The 16,447-nt window shown below is 42.8% G+C and overlaps 1 protein-coding gene across 3 annotated transcripts in view; it reads right to left on the minus strand.

Annotated features, from left to right (window-relative positions):
* RFX3 (regulatory factor X3) overlaps positions 1-16,447 on the minus strand; it is a 512,595-nt gene that overhangs the window by 409,169 nt on the left and 86,979 nt on the right. The gene's annotated exons all lie outside the window — the stretch shown is intronic.

A 16,447-nucleotide genomic window follows, 5' to 3' on the forward strand; every position in this document is an offset into this window, starting at 1 on the left:
TGTAAATGTCATTACAATAACAGATCTGATACAAGGCAGAGTAACCAAGCATGTGAATCCAATGTGATTGATTTCTAATAATCTCATATTTATGTCAAAGCTACCTAAAAAATAAAGGTAACTCATATCTACTGTAGAGCAGCCGTTTGTAGAAAAGTGTATTGCAGATATCCAAATTATGTGAGAAGTTTAGGATTATGTAAGAACCTTGCGAACTTGTAAGAAGCTGCTGTAATCACTTATATTCATTAGATTCTTTTTTGTCCAAATGTTTAATTATGCCTTTGAGAATATATATTTCATCTTTTTTCACGTTTTTTTTTTGTACAATCCGTGGATAAAGAGGTGGAGTACAGTGCTGTAAATTCACTGCTGTGAAAAGACATATGTTCATTTGTATCACACCATATCTTATAAATAGATCTAATTAACTACACCGTACAGATTCTTATGTCAATAGTCATGCAATTCTTTTCTCAGTTTTATTTACTGCTAAAAACAACAGAGCCTATAATAACATGGATGGTGTACAACAAAGAAATAGGAGGATTTATATTAAAAAAACCATCAGGACATTGTCTTTACCAGCAGCGTTATTGCTTTGGAGCCATATGGGGAAGGGTAATCCTAGGTGCAGCCTGAGGAAAACCAGTGCAAGCTGCACCATGGAGAATGCCCATGTAAGGTGCAGTACGGGCAAGTCTAGTGCTAGGGTTAGCATGAGATGGGCTAGTGCTAGGGTTAACTTCAGCTGGGCTAGTGCTAGGGTAAGCATGGGCAAGGATAGTGCTAGGGTTAGCATGAGGAGGGCTAGTGCTAGGGTTAGCATAGGTAGGGCTGGTGCTAGGGTTAGCATGGGGAGGGATAGTGCTAGGGCTAGTATGAGGAGGGCTAGTGCTAGGGTTAGTATGAGGAGGGCTAGTGCTAGGGTTATCATGGAGAGGGCTAGTGCTAGGGTTAGCATGGAGAGGGCTAGTGCTAGGGTTAGCATGGGGAGGGCTAGTGCCAGGGCTAGCATAGGGAGGGCTAGTGCTAGGGTTAGCATGGGGAGGGCTGGTGCTAGCGTTAGCATGGGGAGGGCTAGTGCTAAGATTAGCATGGGGAGGGCTAGTGCTAGGGTTAGCATGGAGAGGGCTAGTGCTAGGGTTAGCATGGGGATGGCTAGTGCTAGGGTTAGTATGGGAAAGGCCAGTGCCAGATGCACTGTGGGGAAAACCAGTCCTAGGTGCAGCATGGAGAATGCCCATGTTAGGAGCAGCATGGGTAAGCCTAGTTCTAGGGTTAGCATGGAAAGGGCTAGTGCTAGGGTTAGCATGGGGAGGGCTAGTGCTAGGGTTATCTTCAGCTGGGCTAGTGCTAAGTGCAGCATGGGAAAGGCCAGTGCCAGGAGCAGTGAGGGGAAAGAAGTGCCATGTGCTGTGTGGGGAAGCCAGTGCTAGTTGCAGCATGGGCAAGGCTTGTACTAGGGTTAACATGGGTAGGGCTAGTTTTAAAGTTAGCTGGGCGAGGGCTACATGCCATATGGGAAAGGCCAGTGCCAGGTGCACTGTTGGGAAACAAGTGCTAGGTGCAGTGTGGGGAAGGCCAGTGCTATATGCAGAGTTCAGTGCTAGTTGTACCATGGGAAAGGCCAGTTCCAGGTGCAGTGAGGAGAAACAAGTGTTAGGTGCAGCATTGTAAAAGCCAGGGTTAGGTGCAGTGTGGGGAAGGTCAGTACTAGGTGCAGCACGGTGAAGGCCAGTTCTAGATGCAGATTTGAAAAGTCTAGTGCTAGCTGTAACATGGGGAAGTCCAGTACTAGGTATAGATTGGGGAAGGTCAGCGCGCTAGCTGCAACATGGGGAAGGCCAGTGCATTGAGGGATAACAAGTGCTAGGTGAAGCGTTGTAAAAGCCAGTGCTAGATGCAGAATGAGAAAGGTCAGTGCTAGGTCTAGCCTGGGGAAGGTCAGTGCTAGGTCTAGTCAATGTTAGACACTAGATCGAAAATCTTAGAAGCACATGTCATGCTTATGCAAGATCAACCTGTTTTCCACTGATTTAGGTGCCAATTCTGACACCAGGGATATAGGTAACAGATCTTGGGAGCAATCCCATTCAGCTTGTTTTCCTCCACATACTTTACATACAGCCTAATCATACAGTGGGTCAGAATACTAATATCCAGAAAAACATCTTAAGTTTGCCTAACTGTCCACTTAATGACTCCTTAAGCTTTGATATATATTTTAATAAAGTTAACTTAAGTCGAGGTGATCACATTAAAATTCTGACGCCATCTTACCTGTAGGAAGATAGTGTTGGCATCCTGGGCTGTGTCCTCCCCCATCTGGCCTCCCGATCGCTGTGATTGGCTGTTCAATTCTGAACAGCCAATTGCAGCCTTTCTCATTGTTTCAGCCAATCAGATTGGCGGAAACATTGAGGTCCCATGCTAGGATCGAGTACCGAGTACCAGTGTTTCTGCGCTGTGCCCTGCTGGTACCTGCCTGGATCGGTGCCTAGGACAGGTCTAGCATGGCATGCGGCTGCTGATTGGCGTGATCAATGTAATCTTCAATCGCGCCAATCACAGGGCACAGCTGCAGTGTGACTGTGCTGTGCCCTGTTGATAACCTGCCTAGGATCGGAGCTGTTAGCTCCAATGGTAGGCCGATGCCTAGCAACACCAGTGTCACCAGGGCCAGTTCTGATTGGTGGGATTGATGTGATCATCGATCCCACCAATGACAGGTCACAGCAGCGGTATAACCACTCTGTGACCTGTCTGTCACCTGTCTGTGACCTGTGTGTGACTGCTCTGCAGGTCCTCACACTTGCTGAGGAATCCTGCAGAGCGGTCACACTGCCAGAGCTCCTCCTGTGCTGGGCCTTGTGGTGCTACAGAAGCCTGTAGCACCACAATCCCTGCTGAAGAAAGAAGATAGAAGAAAGAAAACAGAAGAAGACAGAAGGAAGAGACTAAAACCGTAAATGGTGATCCCTGATCCCTGCCCGATCTCTCTTCATCTCCCCCAATCCCCCTTCCCCCTCTTTTTACCCCCCTCCACCCCCCCTTTGCGGCTCCTCCGTGCTCACATTTAGGACCCGCCGAGCATTGATTGGTGACGCAGTTCACCGATCAACACTCGTGCTCACTTTTCTTTCCCACCCCCCTTTGCGCCACCTCTGTGCGCACATCCAGTAGCAGCCGAATTTTGATAAGTGACGCAGTTCACTTATCAGAGCTCGTGCTGGCTGTTTTCCATTTTTCTTTTTCATCCCCCGTTGCGCCACCCCTGTGCACACATCCAGCAGCCGCCATACTTTGATAAGTGAAACCGTTCACTAATCGGAGCTCATGCTTGCTCTTTTAGACACTTATTTTTGCCACCTCCGTGCACACATTCAGCAGCCACCGAACTTTGATAAGTGACGCAGTTCACTTATCAGAGCATGTGCCTGCTGTTTTCCACTTTTCTTTTCACAGGAATTTTTTCTGCCTATTTGCTTTTTTCTTTTAGCTTTTTCTTTTCTGATAATAGTTTGCACCAATCACTATCCCCACCCACACATACACAGTTATAAATAATGTACACACAAAGCATCATATTCACAAAAAAAGTCCCGCTCGTCACTTTCGTCCCAACAGCGCTATTCATTGGAGCAAGCATATGCTTTCCTTGCCTCCGACACTGATAGCGAGTGAGAGGATCCCACATTTCTTTACTTTTCGGATTCTTCATCCTCATCCTCCTGCTCATCTTCCTCCTCGGGTCCTGCGGAACCACCATGCAGACGCCCAAGGAAAGAAGATGAGGCAGCACCCGCCATTCCAGAAGATGAAGCAACGCACTCCATTGCAAACCCTGTTCGGAGCTCGCCCCCGAAATTTACGAGTCACTGATTCCTGATTTTGTGGCAGAATCAGGGATCAAGTTTGACACCACCGGCCTCACAGAAATAGACTTTTTCATTTTTTTTCTCTAAGGATTTTGTTGACCTCATGGTGGAGCAAACTAATTTGTACACTCGTCAAGTTTTGGAACAAAACCCCGGTTCCCTTCACATGGGGATCCTGAAGAAGCCAGAACTTTGGCAATATTGGAGTGTTGATATTTTATATAACAATCCAGTGTACCGAATGGTCTTGGCCCAGATGTGTTTTGAGGCCATCCACAAATTCCTGCATTATACCGATAATGCACAGTGTCCCCCATGAGATGACCCTAACTTTGATTGTCTTTTCAAAGTCCGGCCGGTCATCGAACACTTCAACAAAAAGTTTTCTGAAGTGTATGTGCCCCAAAGGGACATCTGCTTGGATGCATACTCAGGACAAATTGGACAACAACTTTTGGAGTCCAATTTCTCCTTTTACCCTTGGGAAAAGAAAAAAATTGTTGCTAAAAGATCATTTTTATGACTAAAAAGTTAAATATTAATTTATTCCTTCCATGTTGCTTCTGCTCCTATGAAACACGTGAAGGGTTAATAAACTTCTTAAATTGGTTTTGATCAGCTTGAGGGGTGTAGTTTTTAGAATGGTGTCACTTTTGGGTATTTTCTGCCACAGATCCCTTAAAGTGACTTCAAATGTGAGGTGGTCCCTTAAAATAAAATGGTTTTGTAAATTTTGTTGCAAAAATGAGAAATCGCTGGTCAACTTTTAACCCTTATAACTTCCTAGCAAAAAAAATTTGGTTCCAAAATTGTGCTGATGTAAAGTAGAGAAATATGTCACGCAAAATAGTTAATAAATAACAGTTCCCACATGTCTGTTTTAAGAGCATAAAAATGGCAAAATTTTCCAAATTTTCGCCAAATTTCCATTTTTTTACACAAATAAACACAAGTTATATCGAAGAAATTTTACCACTACCATGAAGTACAATATGTCATGAAAAAATAATCTCAGAATCGCCAAGATCCGTTGAAGCGTTCCAGAGTTATTACCTCATAAAGGGACAATGGTCAGAATTGTAAAAATTGTCCCGTCATTAACGTGCAAACCACCCTTGGGGGTAAAGGGGTTAAAGAATCAAGTCTGTACTGCAAGAAAAATCTGAGAGGTCAAACTGTATCTACCCATACCACCAGAAGGTGTTTGCATGACATTAGGTTATGAACCAATCTTTCAGCTGTAGGTGTACCATTGACCTTGCGCCACCACGCTCAAAAGGTGTCATGATGCAGCACAAGACAGCAATAGGGACTAGAATTTCAGTCTATCTTCTTCAGTGACGAGTCCCTCTTTTGTCTTGGATACAGTGATAGCCAGATATTGGGCTGGAGACCCTGTGGGCAATTCCATGAAGAGATGAGGAAAGTTGAAAGTATCCCAGGAATGGTTATTCAACAGGACTACACCTGTTGGCATATTTTTCGTGCTACTCTGAGCAGCCAGTGAAGCCTAAACATGCTACCATGTCCTTGTCTCCTTTTTTCTGACACTGGAGACAAGGAAGAGAAAGCGTGTGACCACACAAAACCTGGCAGCATTCAGACAGTGTTTGCTCTGGGAAGGGAGCACTGTCAATCAGAAGGGTAAAAAATGGCCCCGATGTGCAAATGAGGAGGAGTAACAGTGCACCAAACTCTTGGTCACGCCAAGGGTGCATCAAAGCCTCCTTATTTGCAAAAGAATTAAAAGTTATTTTCTCAGGCACTGTACCGGTAACAGGTACAATGCTAGTATGGTTGTTATAGGGGCTAAGTCCCCCACAACACTGTATAGCCCATTTAAAATGCATTTTGAGGGTGACGGACCCCCTTTAAGAATGCAAAGAAACATTATTCTGCCAGTGTGTATATATATGAACTAAACTAGAAGTAGTAAAGTGATATGATTATTGCAGTGTTGTAAAGCTAGTCTTATTGTAGTCATGTTCCAGCTTTACATGCCTTAATGTAAGGACTACTGTATGATCAGCTTGGTCACTTTCAGATATTCCGCTCATTATGGTTGCTATGAGTTAGTTGCTGTGCAACAGTAAAACTATACAAAGCTTGGAAAACAATTAGAGTTTATTAAACCCATGCAGACCTTACCACGGACAAGTAGAAGTCGCATCTCTTGAAACGCTATCACTTTAATAAAAATCAAAAAACACAAAAAGGATTGAGCTCATGTACTCAACGGAGAAAACTGGAAAATGAATATGTATGAGCATCTGCTACAAGGAAAGTAGCAAAATAAGTCGGCTCCAACCATGCCAGCCAGTTCCATAAATATATTTAAAGCATGTCAAAACTTTCATATCGGGAAGATTTATCTTCTTAATGTGCTCAAGTATGTTGTTAAAACGTTTTCTGCTTGAAAACTCATTTAAACACAACTCAAATTACAAAAAAAGGAACTTTAATGAATCAAAAATATTCTAGATGCGTTACATGATAAAATACAATACGTAAACCTTCCAGAGAAGGTACAGCTATAAGAGATGGGAACGCTGACGAAGAGGCACAGTATGGTGGAACCTGAGGCACTATGTCACTATAATGAATGACTGACAGCCTTTAGATCTCCGCATGTCGTGACACCGCTAATGGCCTACATACAGTGCTTTTCATACTAAGTAGTCATGCAGATTTTGGGTGAAACAGCTGTTTACCTACAAATTTGCATGGCCAATAGCAATCATTGTGAATAACACACCGATCTGCAGTAAATCTGCAAGTTTTGCCACCCATCCCCCTAAGGGCTTGATCACACCAGTTTATAACATGGCTGGGCGCTATGTCATGTTTGCTCGGGCAGCACTCGGAACAATGTTATACTATTGGGCAGTGCAGATCTGTGATTTTTTTCTTATGTCGATTTGGCATGAGGAAACAATTGCAGCATGTTGCAAGTGAATCCGATGATGGGATTACAGGCATCCATACAAGTCTATGGGTGCATGTGACATACTGGACTGCACTCTGATGTCATCCAAGTGCAGCCAGAATTTCATGGACACAGACAATGGAGAAATTACGTTCTCTGTAGCTGTGAGTCAATTCTCTCATGCAAGAGAATCGGATCACAATAAGGTGACACTTGGCTCTCATCAGTGTTTGAGTCATTAGCATAATCGAGCCGATACTCTCCCATGAGAGAATCAATGCTCGTGTGACCCTAGCCTAGGGGTATGTGTTCAAAACGTCTTTTTCAGGCGGATTCTGCCTGGAACCTATCTGACTATGGAATTCCAAAAAGGATGAACCTATGCACTGCAATGTCAAAACAACATGCTGTTGATATGTTTCATCTTTTTGAGCTTCTGTTAACCACTTTAGGCTTCAAAAGCCATGAAACAGCTAAAAAAAAAAGTGACCTGACCATTCTTCCGGTCGGCCTCCATTTGGAAGCTGCTCAGTAGCTTAAATACACCATTTAAAAAAGTTACCAGCTATAAAGCCATCGGGGAAATAGCCATGAGAACACTAAAGGCGACGATTGAGAAAAACACCTCCGCTGTTTTCCTGAATAGTCTTCTGCTTCAAAATTCTGCGGGTACTCTGTTATATTTACCGTAAGATATGTCTCTGAAACCAGCCTGAAAAAGCACTAACTAAATGCTCAAAATAAAGAACGCATTTATTTCCAGGTAAAACCAACTTGTTGTTGGTATGCTCAGTCTTTTGAGCATCTTTTAACCACTTCAGGTTTCCAAAGAAGCCAAGTGGTTAACAGAAGTGACCTGAACCATTCCTCAGGTGTTTTCCCACTCTGAAGACAATCTACAAGTGCATCTCACAAAATTAGAATATCATCAAAAAGTTAATTTATTTCAGTTCTTCAATACAAAAAGTGAAACTCATATATAATATAGAGTTATTACAAACAGAGCGATGCATTTCAAGTGTTTATTTCTGTTAATGTTGATGATTATGGCTTACAGCCAATGAAAACCCAAAAGTCATTATCTCAGTAAATTAGAATACTTTCGGATTTTAAAATCATTTTATCAAGCTGGTGTTCTAAAGTATTCTAATGACTCTAATATATGAGTTTCACTTTTTATATTGAAGAAGTGAAATAAATTAACTTTTTGATGATATTCTAATTTTGTGAGATGCACCTGCATACTTTATAATACAGTTCAACACATCTTTTTCATCATTTTGCCAGCGTTTTGGCTAGAAAACCCACACTTTATGCTAACCTACCATAGCAGGGGACAAGTAGAGAGTAGTGCAACTGCATTATTACCCTTCACTTTGGTACAGTGGGTATGGAAAGTATTCAGACCCCTTTAAATTTTTCACTCTGTTTCATTGCAGCCATTTGGTAAATTCAAAAAAGTTCATTTATTTCTCATTAATGTACACTCTGCACCCCATCTTGACTGAATAAAACAGAAATGTAGAAATTTTTGCAAATTTATTAAAAAAGAAAAACTGAAATATCACGTGGTCATAAGTATTCAGACCCTTTGCTCAGACACTCATATTTAAGTCACATGCTGTCCATTTCCTTGCGATCCTTCTTGAGATGGTTCTACTCCTTCATTGGAGTCTACCTGTGTTTAATTAAACTGATAGGACTTGATTTGTAAAGGCACACACCTGTCTATATAAGAAGTCACAGCTCTCAGTGCATGTCAGACCAAAAGAGAATCATGAGGTCAAAGGAACTGGCCAAAGAGCTCAGAGACATAATAATGGCAAGGCACACATCTGGCCAAGGTTACAAAAGAATTTCTGCAGTACTCAAGGTTCTTAAGAGCACAGTGGCCTCCATAATCCTTAAATGGAAGAAGTTTGGGACCACCAGAAGTCTTCCTAGACCTGGCCGTCCAGCCAAACTGAGCAATCGTGGAGCCTTGGTGAGAGAGGTAAAGAAAAACCCCAAGATCACTGTGGCTGAGCTCCACAGGTGCAGTAGGGAGATGACAGAAAGGTCCACAAAGTCAACTATCACTGCAGCCCTCCACCAGTCATGTCTTTATGGCAGAGTGGCACGACAGAAGCCTCTCCTCAGTGCAAGACATATGAAAGCCCGCATAGAGACAAAGATAGAACTTTTTGGTGATAATTATAAGCAGTATGTGTGGAGAAAACCAGGCACTGCTCATCACCTGCCCAATACAATCCCAACAGTGAAACATGATGGTAGCAGCATCATGCTATGGGGGTGTTTTTCAGTTGCAGGGACAGGACGACTGGTTGCAACTGAATGAAACATGAAGGCAGCCAAGTACAGAGATATCCTGGATGAAAAATTCTTCCAGAGTGGAGAGTGGTCCAGAGAGTCTGGACCTCAGACATGACCGAAGGTTTACCTTCTAACAAGACAATGACTCTAACCACACAGCTAAAATAACAAAGGAGTGACTTCATAACAACTCTGTGACCATTCTTGACTAGCCCAGCCAGAGTTCTGACCTAAACCCAATTGAGCATCTCTGGAGAGACCTGAAAATGGCTGTCAACCAATGTTCACCATCCAACCTGTTGGAACTGGAGGGGATCTGCAAGGAAGAATGGCAGAGGATCCCCAAATCCAGGTGTGAAAAACTTGTTGCATCATTCCAAAGAAGACTCATGGCTGTAGTAGTTCAAAATGGTGCTTCTACTCAATACTAAGCAAAGGGTCTGAATACTTATGACTATGTGATATTTCAGTTTTTCTTTTTTAACCCCTTCCTGACATCAGACGTACTATCCTGTCCATGGGACCTGGGCCCCTATGCCCATGGACGGGATAGTACGTCTAGCGCGATCAGCGGCGCCCACGTGGTGAGCACCGCTGATCGCGGCCGGGTGTCAGCTGATTATCACAGCTGACACCCGGCACTATGTGTCAGGGGCGGTCACGGACCGCCCCCGACACGTTAACCCCTTGCACACCGCGATCAAACATGATCGCGGTGTACCGGGAGTTAAAGGGAAGCATCGGCAGGGAGGGGGCTCCCTCCGTGCTTCCCTGAGCCCCCCACAGCAGCGCAATGTGCAGCGCTGCTGCGGGGGACTCCTTTCCTCCAGGCCCCCGGATCCAAGATGGCGACGGGGGCCTTCGGGGGCCTGGAGGAAGCTGGCTTCCTCAGTGCCTGCAAAGCGCAGGCATGAGGAAGCCTTGTGCACTGCCTGTGACAGATTGCTGATCTGTCACAGTGATCTGTGATGTGACAGATCAGCGATCTGTCACAGGACAGTGATGTCCCACCTGGGACTATGTAATAAAGTAAAAAAAAAATTTAAAAAAAGTGTAAGAATAATTTTAAAAAAAATCGCCAAATAAATTAGTAAAAAAAAAAAAAATATTCCCCAATAAATTCATTTTTTGAAAATAAAAAAAAACCAAAACAATAAAAGTACACATATTAGGTATCGCCGCGTCCGAAACGACCCGACCTATAAAACTGTCCCATTAGTTAACCCCTTTAGCGAACCCCTAAAAAATTAAAAATAAAAAACGAAGCAAAAAATAATGATTTATTATCATACCGCCAAACAAAAAGTGTAATAACGCGCGATCAAAAAGACGCATATAAATATCCATGGTACCGCTGAAAACGTCATCTTGTCCCGCAAAAAACGAGCTGCCACACAGCATCATCAGCGAAAAAATAAAAAAGTTATAGCTCGCAGAATAAAGCGATGCAAAAATAATTATTTTTTATATAAAATAGTTTTCATTGCATAAAAGCGCCAAAACATAAAAAAACGACCTAAATGAGGTATCGCTGTAACCGTACTGACCCGAAGAATAAAACCGCTTTATCAATTTTACTGCACGCGGAACGGTGTAAACGCACTCCCCCAAAAGAAATTCATGAAACGCTGATTTTTGTTCATTCTGCGTCCCAAAAATCGGAATAAAAAGCGATCAAAAAATGTCATGTGCCCGAAAATGGTACCAATAAAAACGTCAACTCGTCCCGCAAAAAATAAGATCTCACATGACTCGGTGGGTCAAAATACGGAAATATTATAGCTCTCAATATGTGGTGATGCAAAAACTATTTTTACAATAAAAAGCGTCTTTTAGCATGCGACAGCTGCCAAAAATAAAAACCGCCATAAATAGTAAATCAAACCCCCCGTTATCATCCCCTTAGTTAGGGAAAAATAATAAAATTAAAAAAATGTATTTATTTCCATTTTTCCATTAGGGCTAGGGTTAGGGCTAGGGTTAGGGTTAGGGCTAGGGTTAGGGCTTGGGTTAGGGCTGAGATTAGGGTTAGAGGTGTGTTGGGGTTCGGGTTGGAGTTAGAATTGGGGGTTTCCACTGTTTGGGCACATCAGGGGCTCTCCAAATGCAACATTGCGTCTGATCTCAATTCCAGCCAATTCTGAGTTGAAAAAGTCCTATGGTGCTCCTTCCCTTCCAAGCTCTGCCATGCGCCCAAACAGTGCTTTACCCCCACATGTAGGGTATCAGCCTACTCAGGACAAATTGCAAAACAATGTTTGGGGTCCAATTTCTCCTGTTACCGTTAGGAAAATAAAAAATTGGGGGCAAAAATATCATTTTTGTGGAAAAAAATGATTTTTTTATTTTCACGTCCGAGCGTTATAAACTTCTGTGAAGCACTTGGGGGTTCAAAGTGCTCACCACACATCTAGATAAGCTCCGTGGGGGGGTCTAGTGTCCAAAATGGGGTCACTTGTTGGGAGTTTCAATAGTTTAGGTACATCAGGGGCTCTCCAAACGCACATGACACCCGCAGACCATTCCATCAAAGTCTGCATTCCAAAACGTCACTACTTCCCTTCCGAGACCCGACGTGTGCCCATACAGTAGTTTTCTCCCACATATGGGGTGTCAGCGTACTCAGGACAAATTGGCCAACAACTTTTGCGGTCCAATTTCTCCTGTTACCCTTGGGAAAATGAAAAAATTGGGGACTAATAGATCATGTTTGTGGAAAAAATACGATTTTTTTATTTTCATGCCCGGGCATTATAAACTTCTGTGAAGCCCTTGGGGGTTCAAAGTGCTCACCACACATCTAGATAAGTTCCTTAGGGGTTCTCGTTTCCAAAATGGGGTCATTTATGGGTGTTTCCACTGTTTAGGTACATTAGGGGCTCTCCAAAGGCAACATGACACCCGCAGACCATTCCATCAAAGTCTGCATTCCAAAACGTCACTACTTCCCTTCCGAGCCCTGATGTGTGTCCATACAGTAGTTTTCTCCCACATATGGGGTGTCAGCGTACTCAGGACAAATTGGACAACAACTTTTGGGGTTCAATTTCTCCTGTTACCCTTGGGAAAATAAAAAAATTGGGGACTAATTGATCATGTTTGTGGAAAAAATACAATTTTTTTATTTTCATGCCCTGGCATTATAAACTTCTGTGAAGCCCTTGGGGGTTCAAAGTGCTCACCTCACATCTAGATAAGTTCCTTAGGGGGTCTAGTTTTCAAAATGGGGTCATTTGTGGGGGGTTTCCACTGTTTAGGTACATTAGGGTCTCTGCAAAGGCAACATGACACCCGCAGACCATTCCATCAATGTCTGCATTCCAAAACGTCACTACTTCCCTTCCGAGCCCTGACGTGTGTCCATACAGTAGTTTTCTCCCACATATGGGGTGTCAGCTTACTCAGGACAAATTGGACAACAACTTTTGGGGTTCAATTTCTCCTGTTACCCTTGGGAAAATAAAAAAATTGGGGAATAATTGATCATGTTTGTGGAAAAAATACGATTTTTTTATTTTCATGCCCTGGCATTATAAACTTCTGTGAAGCCCTTGGGGGTTCAAAGTGCTCACCTCACATCTAGATAAGTTCCTTAGGGGGTCTAGTTTTCAAAATGGGGTCATTTGTGGGGAGTTTCCACTGTTTAGGTACATTAGGGGCTCTCCAAAGGCAACATGACACCCGCAGACCATTCCATCAATGTCTGCATTCCAAAACGTCACTACTTCCCTTCCGATCCCCGACGTGTGCCCATACAGTAGTTTTCTCCCACATATGGGGTATCAGCATACTCAGGACAAATTGGACAACAACTTTTGGGGTCCAATTTCTCCTGTTACCCTTGGGAAAATAAAAAAATGGTGACTAAAAGATCATGTTTGTGGAAAAAATACGAATTTTTTATTTTCACGCCCGGGCGTTATAAACTTCTGTGAAGCACTGGGGGGTTCAAAGTGCTCACCACACATCTAGATAAGTTCCTTGGGGGGTCTAGTTTCTAAAATGGTGTCATTTGTGGGGGGTTTCCACTGTTTAGGTACATCAGGGGTTTTCCAATCGCGACATGGTGTCCGATCTCAATTCCAGCCAAAAACGTCAAATGGCGCTGCTTCCCTTCCGAGCTCTGCCATGCGCCCAAATAGTGGTTTACCCCCACATGTGGGGTATCAGCGTACTCAGGACAAATTGCACAATAACTTTTAGGGTGCTGTTACCCTTGGAAAAATAAAAATTGAGGGTGAAAAGATCATTTTTGTGGAAAAAATATGATTATTTAATTGTACGGCTTTATGTTATAAACTTTTGTGAAGCCCTTGGGGGTTCAAAGTTCTCACCACACATCTAGATAAGTTCCTTGGGGGGTCTAGTTTCCAAAATGGTGTCATTTGTGGGGGGTTTCCACTGTTTAGGTACATCAGGGGTTTTCCAATCGCGACATGGTGTCCGATCTCAATTCCAGCCAAAAACGTCAAATGGCGCTGCTTCCCTTCCGAGCTCTGCCATGCGCCCAAATAGTGGTTTACCCCCACATGTGGGGTATCAGCGTACTCAGGACAAATTGCACAATAACTTTTAGGGTGCTGTTACCCTTGGAAAAATAAGAATTGAGGGTGAAAAGATCATTTTTGTGGAAAAAATATGATTTTTTAATTGTACGGCTTTATGTTATAAACTTCTGTAAAGCCCTTGTGGGTTCAAAGTTCTCACCACATATCTAGATAAGTTGCTTGGGGGGTCTAGTTTCCAAAATGGGGTCACTTGTAGGGGGTTTCCACTGTTTAGGTACATCAGGGACTCTCCAAACGTGACATGGCGTCCGATCTGAATTCCAGCCAATTTTGCATTGAAAAAGTCAAACGGCGCTCCTTCCATTCTGAGCTCTGCCATGCGCCGAAACAGTCGTTCCCCCCACAAATCAGGTATCAGCGTACTCAGGACAAATTGCACAATAACTTTTGCAGTCCAATTTCTCCTGTTACCCTTGGTAAAATAAAAAAATTGAACCTGAAGTATTTTTTTTGTGAAAAAAAGTTAGATGTTCATTTTTTTTAAATATTCAAAAAAATTCCTGTGACGCACCTAAAGGGTTAATAGACTTCTTGAATGTGGTTTTGAGCACCTTAAGGGGTGCAGTTTTTAGAATGGTGTCACTTTTGGGTATTTTCTATCATATAGACCCCTCAAAGTGGCTTCAAATGTGATGTGGTCCTAAAAATAAAATGGTGTTGTAAAAATGAGAAATCGCTGGTCAACTTTTAACCCTTATAACTTCCTAACAAAAAAAAATTTTGGTTCCAAAATTGTGCTGATGTAAAGTAAACATGTGGGAAATGTTAGTTATCAAGTTGTTTGTGTGCCGTATCTCTGTGATTTAAGGGCATAAAAATTCAAAGTTGGAAAATTGCGAAATTTTCAAAATTTTTGCCAAATTTCCATTTTTTTCACAAATAAACGCAAGTTATTTGAATGAAATTTTACCACTAACATGAAGTACAATATGTCACGAGAAAACAATGTCAGAATCACCGGGATCCATAGAAGCGTTCCAGAGTTATGACCTCATAGAGGGACAGTGGTCAGAATTGTAAAAATTGGCCCAGTCATGAAGGTGCAAACCACCCTTGGGGGTGAAGGGGTTAATATATTTGGAAAAATTTTTAACAATTCTTTTTGTTTAGTCAAGATGGGGTCAGGAGTGTACATTAATGAGAAAAAAAAGAACTTTTCTGAATTTACCAAATTTACCAAATGGCTGCAATGAAATAAAGAGTGAAAAATTTAAAGGGGTCTGAATACTTTCCGAACCCACTATAACTGGTTACCAAGGAGACAACGCAGGCCTGCAGAAAAATTGTAAACAGAAATCAATACATTTTTAATTAAAGAGGTTGTCCACTACGGAATGAGACCTACAAATAAAAGAATGCAGTACCTACAGTCAAATATGATGAAGGTACAAAGATGTTTTGGGGTTGTGTTGCTGCCTCTAGCACTGGCTGCCTTGACTTTGTGCAAGACATGATGAAATCTGAAGATTACCAATGGATTTTGGGTTGCAATGTAGTGCCCAGTGTCAGAAAGCTAGGTTTGCGCCCTAGGTTATGGATCTTCCAGCAAAAGCTAGGTTTGCGCCCTAGGTTATGGATCTTCCAGCAGGACAAAGACACCAAACATACTTCAAGAAGCACTCAGAAATGGATGGAAACAAAGAACTGGAGATTTCTGAAGTGGCCAGGAATGAGTCAGGTTCTAAAATCTCATTCAACACTTGTGGGGAGATCTTAAAATTGCTATTGGGAGAAAGCACCCTTCAAATACGAGAGACCTGGAGCAGTTTGCAAAAACAGAGTGGTCCAAAATCCCAGTTGAGAGGTGTAAGAAGCTTGTTGATGGTTATAGGAAGTGATTGATTACATTTATTCGAAAGGGTGTGCAGCCAAATATTAAGACCCCCCAGACCATTTTGGGAGTTTTGTGCGAAATTATGTCCAATGTGCCTTTTTTTCTGTTTTTTTTTTTTGTATTCCACTTTGTAGGTGGAGATTAGCAATTCCAGGTATTTTTCCTGATTCACCAATTGTGACTTTTTAAAAAGTCACAAAAATTGACACAACTAAACTCCTGTTCCACAGCTGGTGTATTTTTGAGTATTCCAGTATTATTGTGCAATTTTAGAAAAACATGTGACTCTTAGGCCGGGGTCACACTGGCGAGGAATACGGCCAAGTGAGAGGCGCTAAAAGCACGCATTAGACACGGATAAATGATTCTCTATGGGGTCACTCGCACCAGCCATATATTTCTCATCCGTATTCTAGGCTCCGTGCCAGTCGCAGCATGCTGCGATTGTCAGCGTACTACGCCCGTAGTACGCCAATGCAAGTCTATGGGTGCGCAAAAAATACATATTACATACGGACCAGACGTGTGACCTGCGAGTAATACGCAGGTCTTTTGGCTGGTGACAGGAAATGGGCCAATCCATCATCAGGAAGCCTAGACATGCAAATGAGCTCAAAAAGCGCTCCAGACATCCAGGAAGTACGCCTCCACGGAGTACAGCAGCAGCATGGCGTCCACTTACATAAATGTGGAAATGTTAATAGTCCTGGTGCAGGAGCGTCCCGAAATCTGGGACCAACGCGATGCCAATTATTCAAACCGGGCAAGAAAGGAGGCGTCATGGAGGTGCATCTGTCGCCAGATGTACCATGACTTTGGTGACCGACCACGTGAGGAGCAGCATAAAATTCGTAAGTACAAGGCAAAACATGAGTAACCTTAGCGCACAACAAAAAAGGAATATAGAATCAGCACCCCCCTTCCT

Source organism: Dendrobates tinctorius, unplaced genomic scaffold, assembly GCF_039654945.1.
Source record: "Dendrobates tinctorius isolate UK_male_01 unplaced genomic scaffold, ASM3965494v1 ptg000128l, whole genome shotgun sequence".
Taxonomy (NCBI): domain Eukaryota; kingdom Metazoa; phylum Chordata; class Amphibia; order Anura; family Dendrobatidae; genus Dendrobates; species Dendrobates tinctorius.